Raw genomic sequence first — 7,070 nt, 5'->3', positions numbered from 1 at the left:
TAGCCTTACTATACTCAACACTCTAGACCTTCGACATGGTCATATTTTACAGACTTGATTGTAACCATCCAATTTATTCAATTTATACAATGACTGTTTTATTTAACCAGTATTTTGCTAAATCAGCAAAATACAGTTAGGACATTCATTCTTTGGAATAATTTCCCCGAGGAGATCATATTCAGAATTGTAAAACCTTATTGTGGAAGTAAGAGCCAAATTATGTGGATATTTTGCATCCAACTCATTGTGTAACATTTTATCAAGGTCAAGGTCAAGGTTCTTTATTTGTCACACGCATAGTTATACAAGTATAACACACAGTGAAATGTAGCCTGACACGCTCCTCGACATGTGCAAAAAAATTGGGGGGGGGGTGTATTTGATGGTTTGGGCCCCAGGAAGACTAGCAACCACTGTTGTGGAAGGTAATGGGGTTCCTTATAAATAAACAAATAAACAAATATCGGAAAGCTCACTTTCATTTTCTAAATCCCTCTTAAAGACGCATTTTTACAAGACGGCTTTTTCATTGCATCCATCTTGATCTATTTCAATGTTGTTATTTTTATTGTCCTATGAGCTTCTCCTAGTGATCATTTTTAGTTTATTTTAATTATTTTATACTTGCTTTTATCTGTCTTTTTAATTAAAATAGTCTTTATTCCTCACGTTTACTCATCTTGTGCTGACTGTATTTCCATACCTTCTCCTCTTAGTTGCTGTTTGTTTCCTATCATTTCTTGTGAAAAACTTTGTTTTTGAAATTTGCAATAAATAAAGTTTCTTATTTTTATTCTCATTGTCATTCTAAACTGTACAGAGTACTTTCAGCTCATTGTATTGGTGTTATTAACAATTGTCACTTGGATTCACAGTTTCCAGCAAAGTTTTTCATAAGCACAAAATTATATATAGTTGTATTTTTGTATATATAGAAACATATCTTGAAATCGAGACTTAGCAAAAAATCGTTATATGGGAAAGTTAAACTAAAGCAATACAAACTACTCAATCGATACATAGTTTCAATTAATGAAAAAACTCACTGTACATGTGATACAAAGTTGTAACAAAATACTGTAAAATATAAAACGTCACATGCAAAACATTCATAGTGAAAAATACCCACTTGTTCAAAGCATGTCTGGTTCTCTATGACTGCCTGGTGGTTGCTGCCTAATGAATGCTTTCACAACAGTCAGGATGGTGGAAAAAGGGAAAATGCAGCAGGACAGAATCTGAGAAGCAATGGTAAAATACAATGAAAACAATTTATGTTTTTTATGGTCCTAGTATAACAGTTAACCACATAAAAATTGCAAAAAAAGTAATTTAACAAAGAATCGAAAGCCTTAATTACAGCTATCAATATTAGCAAAGCAGTTATAGTCTCAGTTGCTGAAGTAGTTGATTAATATGATGTTGTTGCTGTTTGCTCCAACACTTTTTATAGTTCCCAGGAATGCAAAGAGCCCAAAGTGAGCTAAAACAAAGTGAATATTGAAGTACCATAATATTGTTAATGTTGTTGTTGGTCAGATTGATATGTAAACAGGCAAAATTTTTGTTAAATGCTAAAGTGCTAACAGGTGTGTGTGTGTGTGTGTGTGTGTGTGTGTGTGTGTGTGTGTGTGTGTGTGTGTGTCATGTGTACTGTGTGTAATGTTCAGTGTAACCCACATAAAATGGGGGTACCACTTTAAGGACTGATATGAGGAGAGATGGACAGCCTGCCCAACCAATCGAAATGCACAGGTCCCAGTATGTTTTGACCAATGGGAGAGCAGTCTGCCGCTGTATGTCCCACCTACGTGCTCTGTGTTTGCTGCTATGTGTGGAGGTAGTCGCGTGCTGGCAGGAGAAAGGAGAGACTGAAGCTTTTGAGCTGGAAAAAAGTATTAGATATAAGTTGCAACCAACTGTGTTGCACATAAGTTCACTGGTTATCAGCTACCTTTCATGTTAAAAGTAGCCACAGTGAGTAAGCAGGCAAATGCTGCATTTTTCTGGTGACTTTAAAAAGTACCGCGTGGAGCTAAACTGTTAGCCTTTGTTAGCTCTGGTTGCTATCAACTGCCTGGAAGTTAATCTCAATCTGCTTCCAGAAGTAAGGTAACACTTGTTTATTTTTCCTTCATGTCGTATTACGGTTATTAAAGAGAAAACATGTCCTGTTACGTTATTTAGAGCCCTGCATTTTCCGACCGAGAGACACTATGCCATTGTCTTCGGCCGTGATGCGCTGAGATCGGTGAGCACATGTTGTATGTCTCAGTTAGTTCATGTCTGTTTCACATTTTATCGTTGAGAAACTGAATTAATCTCAATTGTTTGATTAATAATTGTCGCATATGCGACATATATGCATATGCACTGACTTTACTTGGTTTAATGCATAGTTTGTGTAAGAGAGATGTTTTATTTTTGCAAAATTGAGTATTTTTATTGCAAATTTATGTTGAATGTGATTTAAACAAAATCCTAAGTTGTGAATTATAGCTAGAACAGCATAATTAATATTTGAATTGCTCTTCTGATCCTGTCTGTTGACAGGTCAGGTTTTTTTTGTATGCTGAATTGTTCCTGAGGTGGATTCCTCCGGTGAAATAGATGGCGAGCCTTCCCACCTGGACTTAGAGAGACTGAGATTCGCTTCTTTTCCACTTGATGATCTGCTGCACCTTGCGGTGTGGTAGGACTGTATCACTCACACTTTCACGCACAGCTGGTTATACATAAGACCACTGACTGACATTCTTTCATCCCTATTTTCTTTCACACCCTAGGAATTTTTTGGACTTTACCCCTTGGACATTTTTTATTTGGGACTTTAAATAATGAGCTGTTGTGTAGAGCATTCTCCACATGTGAAAAGAGTGTGAGATTTTCATTTGAATGTACATTGGATTTGTGTAATCTGTTTCTATAAGAGTTAAGGAGTCAGGTTACTAGGGTGCACCCGAGCATTGAAACCCGAACATTGAAAACCAAAAATGACACTTGGCCAAGTCATTGCTTTAGTAGTTTGTGTTTTACTTTTCTTTTAATTTTTGTAAGTTTCCTTTCTACCATTGTAAAGTGTCTTTAACCTGTGCTTGTCAACCTTATGGTTTATGTCACTAAAGTTGGCTGGTTCTTTTGAGTTACATTCTTGTCTCTGTGTCTCATTTGAACACACCCCTGTGCTCCTATAGTCGAGCCTATTGGCCCATTGATATATTCTTTTCAACAATTCCCCTTTCTGTGTTACATCAGCATGTTGTGTAAGTCTACCAAAATCATCTTTTATGTTTTGATGGTTAATAAGCCAGAATGGGTTCTCAGAGAAGTCCAGATTTGTATAAATCTTTGAGTTTCCATTAACAGTTAGTAAGGTTACAGTGTCCTTTCCTAAATACATTACAAAATAATATACATCCCCTCAAAAGCCCTTGCTCTGTTAGAATCTGATTGTGTATCATATTCATCCAAGATGGGTTGATCAAGGTGACATTTGCAGGGTCGAGTTGAGCGTGGCTCAGGGCCAGTGTTAGAATTGTTCCTGTGTCCTGGATTTGATAATGTGTCTAAATAGTTAGTACAGGATCATTTATCTCAATAAAGACACCACTCCAAAGACACGTTCTTGCCCTGAGACAGGAGAGTGGGGATGTATTTCTGGTACACTCACCGTGTAGTGGAATGACAACCAATAATTGATTACAGTGGCAATTAACTTTTAAATTACTATAGAGATGCAAAAGGTGGTTAAGTGGAACTTGAAGTGGAGTGGTTTTACACTGTCAAGGGAGAGAGCAAATTATAGAGTGGTGTGTGCAAGTGAATGGTTGCACCTGTGTAGTGTTATGAGGGCTCAAGCACACACACACACACACACACACACACACACACACACACACACACACACACACAGACATGCACATATTTCAGTCTATCCCTACTTTTCCTAAATCAGAACCTCAGAGACTTCCTTCAAAATATGTCACGGCGGGGTGCGCCGATGTGTGCGGAAACAGGACCCAAAAGCAGATGATGACGAGGAATAGTAATGATTAACAGAAAAGTGAACCTTTATTGCGATGACGGCAGGAAATGAACCAAGAGACCAAAGCAAACAGGCAAAACACTAAGAAACAAAACACTGAACTGACAAAACACTAAGAAACAAAACACTAAAGGTACTAAGACCAAAAACTATAACTATGACCGAGGTGGAAAAATAAACAGGCTATGACTATGACTCTGGTGAGAATAAACAGACGAACTGACAATGGCATGAAGAAAACAAAAGGCTTAAATACACACATGAGGTGATCAGGGGAAGTGGAGACACATGAGGAAACAGCTGACTGACATGAATCTAATGACAGGACCAGGAGGAGTGAAACTAAATACAATGACCAAAGAACACATGACATTGTCAGAATAAAACAGGAAATGACAACACAACTTAACAGACCTAATACGTGATGAAATAAATAGAAAACCCCAAAACATAGAAAACCCAGGAACAATAACTGCCTAAACTAAAGGCAAATAGGAATTAACACAAACTAATAACATATCGAAAAATACAAAGAAAACTCAGAGTGCTGGGTCAGAGACCCAGCCTGTGACAGAGCCCCCCCCTTAAGGGCGGATTCCAGACGCCCTAAAACCTCGAAAAACAAAACCAAAAACAACCCACCAAGGGCGGGCGGTGGGGGTCCAGGACGGAGGGCCAGAAACAAGGCCAAAAAAACAAAAAAACAAAATGTCCATCAAAATCACAGGAGCGCAGGGAACAGTTCATGACTCCTCAGGGGGCCGACCCGGAGGGTGACGGTCCAGAAAATCATAGTTCATGTGATCAGGGGGCCGGCCCGGAGGCCGACGGCACAGAAGTCCATGGTCGAACAGTTCCGGGGGCCGTCCGTGCGGACGGCAATGGTGGCGACATGGAAACCGTTCAGGGGGCCGACCGTGCGGACGGCAAAGGTGGCGACATGGAAACCGTTCAGGGGGCCGACCGTGCGGACGGCAATGGTGGCGACATGGAAACCGTTCAGGGGGCCGACCGTGTGGACGGCAACGGCGTAGAAACAGTTCAGGCGGCCGACCGTGCGGACGGCAACGGCGTAGAAACAGTTCAGGCGGCCGACCGTGCGGACGGCAACGGCGTAGAAACAGTTCAGGTGGCCGGCCGTGCGGAAGGCGGCGGCGGCGGCCAAGTGTCAGGCGTACCGGCCGAGGCTTGGAGGGCACAGGACCAGGTGACGCTAAAGCAGAGGCTGAGGCCGGACCAGGCGTAGCAGAAGCACAGGCAGAGGCCGGACCAGGCGTAGCAGAAGCACAGGCAGAGGCCGGACCAGGCGAGGCTGAAGACTCTGACGAGGACGGACCAGGCGAGGCCGAAGACTCTGACGAGGACGGACCAGGCGAGGACGAAGACTCTGACGAGGACGGACCAGGCGAGGACGAAGACTCTGAGGCTGAAGCCGAGGCCGGACCAGGCGAGGACGAAGACTCTGAGGCTGAAGCCGGAGCCGGACCAGGTGGAGCAGGAGCAGCTGATGCAGAAGCCGGACCAGGCGAGGACGAAGACTCTGAGGCTGAAGCCGGACCAGGCGAGGACGAAGGCTCTGAGGCTGCGGCTGACGAAGCACAGGCTGGAGCTGCGGCTGACGAAGCACAGGCTGGAGCTGGTCCTGGCGTAGCAGAGGCAGAACCAGGTGATAGTGAGGCAGCCACAGGTGGTGAAGCAGAAGGTGGCCAGACGGGCTCCTCAGGCCCTCCAGCTGACGAAGCATGAGGCTGAACGGGCTCCTCGGGCCCGCCAGCAGACGTGGCGTGAGGCTGGACGGGCTCCTCGGGCCCGCCAGCAGACGTGGCGTGAGGCTGGACGGGCTCCTCGGGCCCGCCAGCAGACGTGGCGTGAGGCTGGACATGGCGAGGCTGATGTGGTTCTCCTGAACCTTCAGCAGACGAAACATGAAGCTGGCTGGGTTCTCCCGAACCTCCAGCAGACGAGACATGAAGCTGGCTGGGTTCTCCCGAACCTCCAGCAGACGAGACATGAAGCTGGCTGGGTTCTCCTGAACCTCCAGCAAATGAAGCATGAAGCTGGCTGGATTCTTCTGAACCTCCAGCAGACGAAGCATGAAGCTGGCTGGGTTCTCCTGAACCTCCAGCAAACGAAACATGAGGCTGGCTGGGTTCTCCTGAACCTCCAGCAGATGAAGCATGAAGCTGGCTGGGTTCTCCTGAACCTCCAGCAGACGAAGCATGAAGCTGGCTGGGTTCTCCTGAACCTCCAGCAGACGAAACATGAAGCTGGCTGGGTTCTCCTGAACCTCCAGCAGACAGAACATGAAGCTGGCTGGGTTCTCCTGAACCTCCAGCAAATGAAACATGAAGCTGGCTGGGTTCTCCTGAACCTCCAGCAGACAAAACATGAGGCCGGACGGGCTCCCCGGGCCCTCCGGCTGACACTGAAATTGGCCGCACCAGCTGTACCTCCGTCTCTGGCTCCAGACCGGCCTGGATAGCAGTACCACAGCAGCTTAGCTGAGCCTGATGGCTAGCTTTTCCAGGGCAAACAGTCTCTGTATAGCCGGGCTCATTAACCGGAAAAGTAGTGTCAATTTCAACAACTTCCTGAGAGAAAACATGAGGAGCCAAAATGTAATCACTCACTTGCGTTTGTGATACGGAGCGTCGGTGGCGCGCACGCCGCTTTTTCTTAGGAGTGGATGACGGCGGAGCGATGGGTGGAAGTCCCTGGTAACTCCGAGGTCCCCCGAGAGCCAGTCGAGTTCCCCGGAAAGAGTGCTCGTGCTCCGGAATGAGCCACGGCTTCCACCGGAGCTCCTCCTCCAAGAGAGCGCAGAATATAGACTGGCGCTCGTCGTCGTCCAAGTCTATGGTGTGCGGCGCTTCCTCGCGCTGAACTGTGACAGGAGTATGGCGAGACTGTGATGAGGGCGTGGAAACTGGTGAGCTGAGAGGTGGTGACGCTGCGGCGAATCTCAGCGAACCGACATGAACACACTCAGGTTCCGGAGGCAGCAATGGAGATGACTGATTGT

At 45.5% G+C, this 7,070-nt stretch overlaps 1 long non-coding RNA gene across 2 annotated transcripts; it reads left to right on the top strand.

The window, feature by feature from the left end:
- The first annotated feature begins 1,684 nt into the window (after positions 1 to 1,684).
- Positions 1,685 to 2,783, top strand: LOC106674585 (uncharacterized). Of its 2 annotated transcripts, none has more exons than XR_001341551.4 (3): positions 1,685 to 2,110; positions 2,191 to 2,254; positions 2,557 to 2,783. It is a non-coding gene; the product is annotated as an uncharacterized LOC106674585 (long non-coding RNA). The 2 variants fall into 2 exon arrangements; XR_013099177.1 differs by having other exon boundaries at positions 1,685 to 2,115.
- The last annotated feature ends 4,287 nt before the right edge of the window (positions 2,784 to 7,070 follow it).

The sequence above is a fragment of the Maylandia zebra genome, linkage group LG6 (genome assembly GCF_041146795.1).
Source record: "Maylandia zebra isolate NMK-2024a linkage group LG6, Mzebra_GT3a, whole genome shotgun sequence".
NCBI classification, from domain to species: domain Eukaryota; kingdom Metazoa; phylum Chordata; class Actinopteri; order Cichliformes; family Cichlidae; genus Maylandia; species Maylandia zebra.
This window is presented reverse-complemented; position numbering and strand designations above follow the sequence as displayed.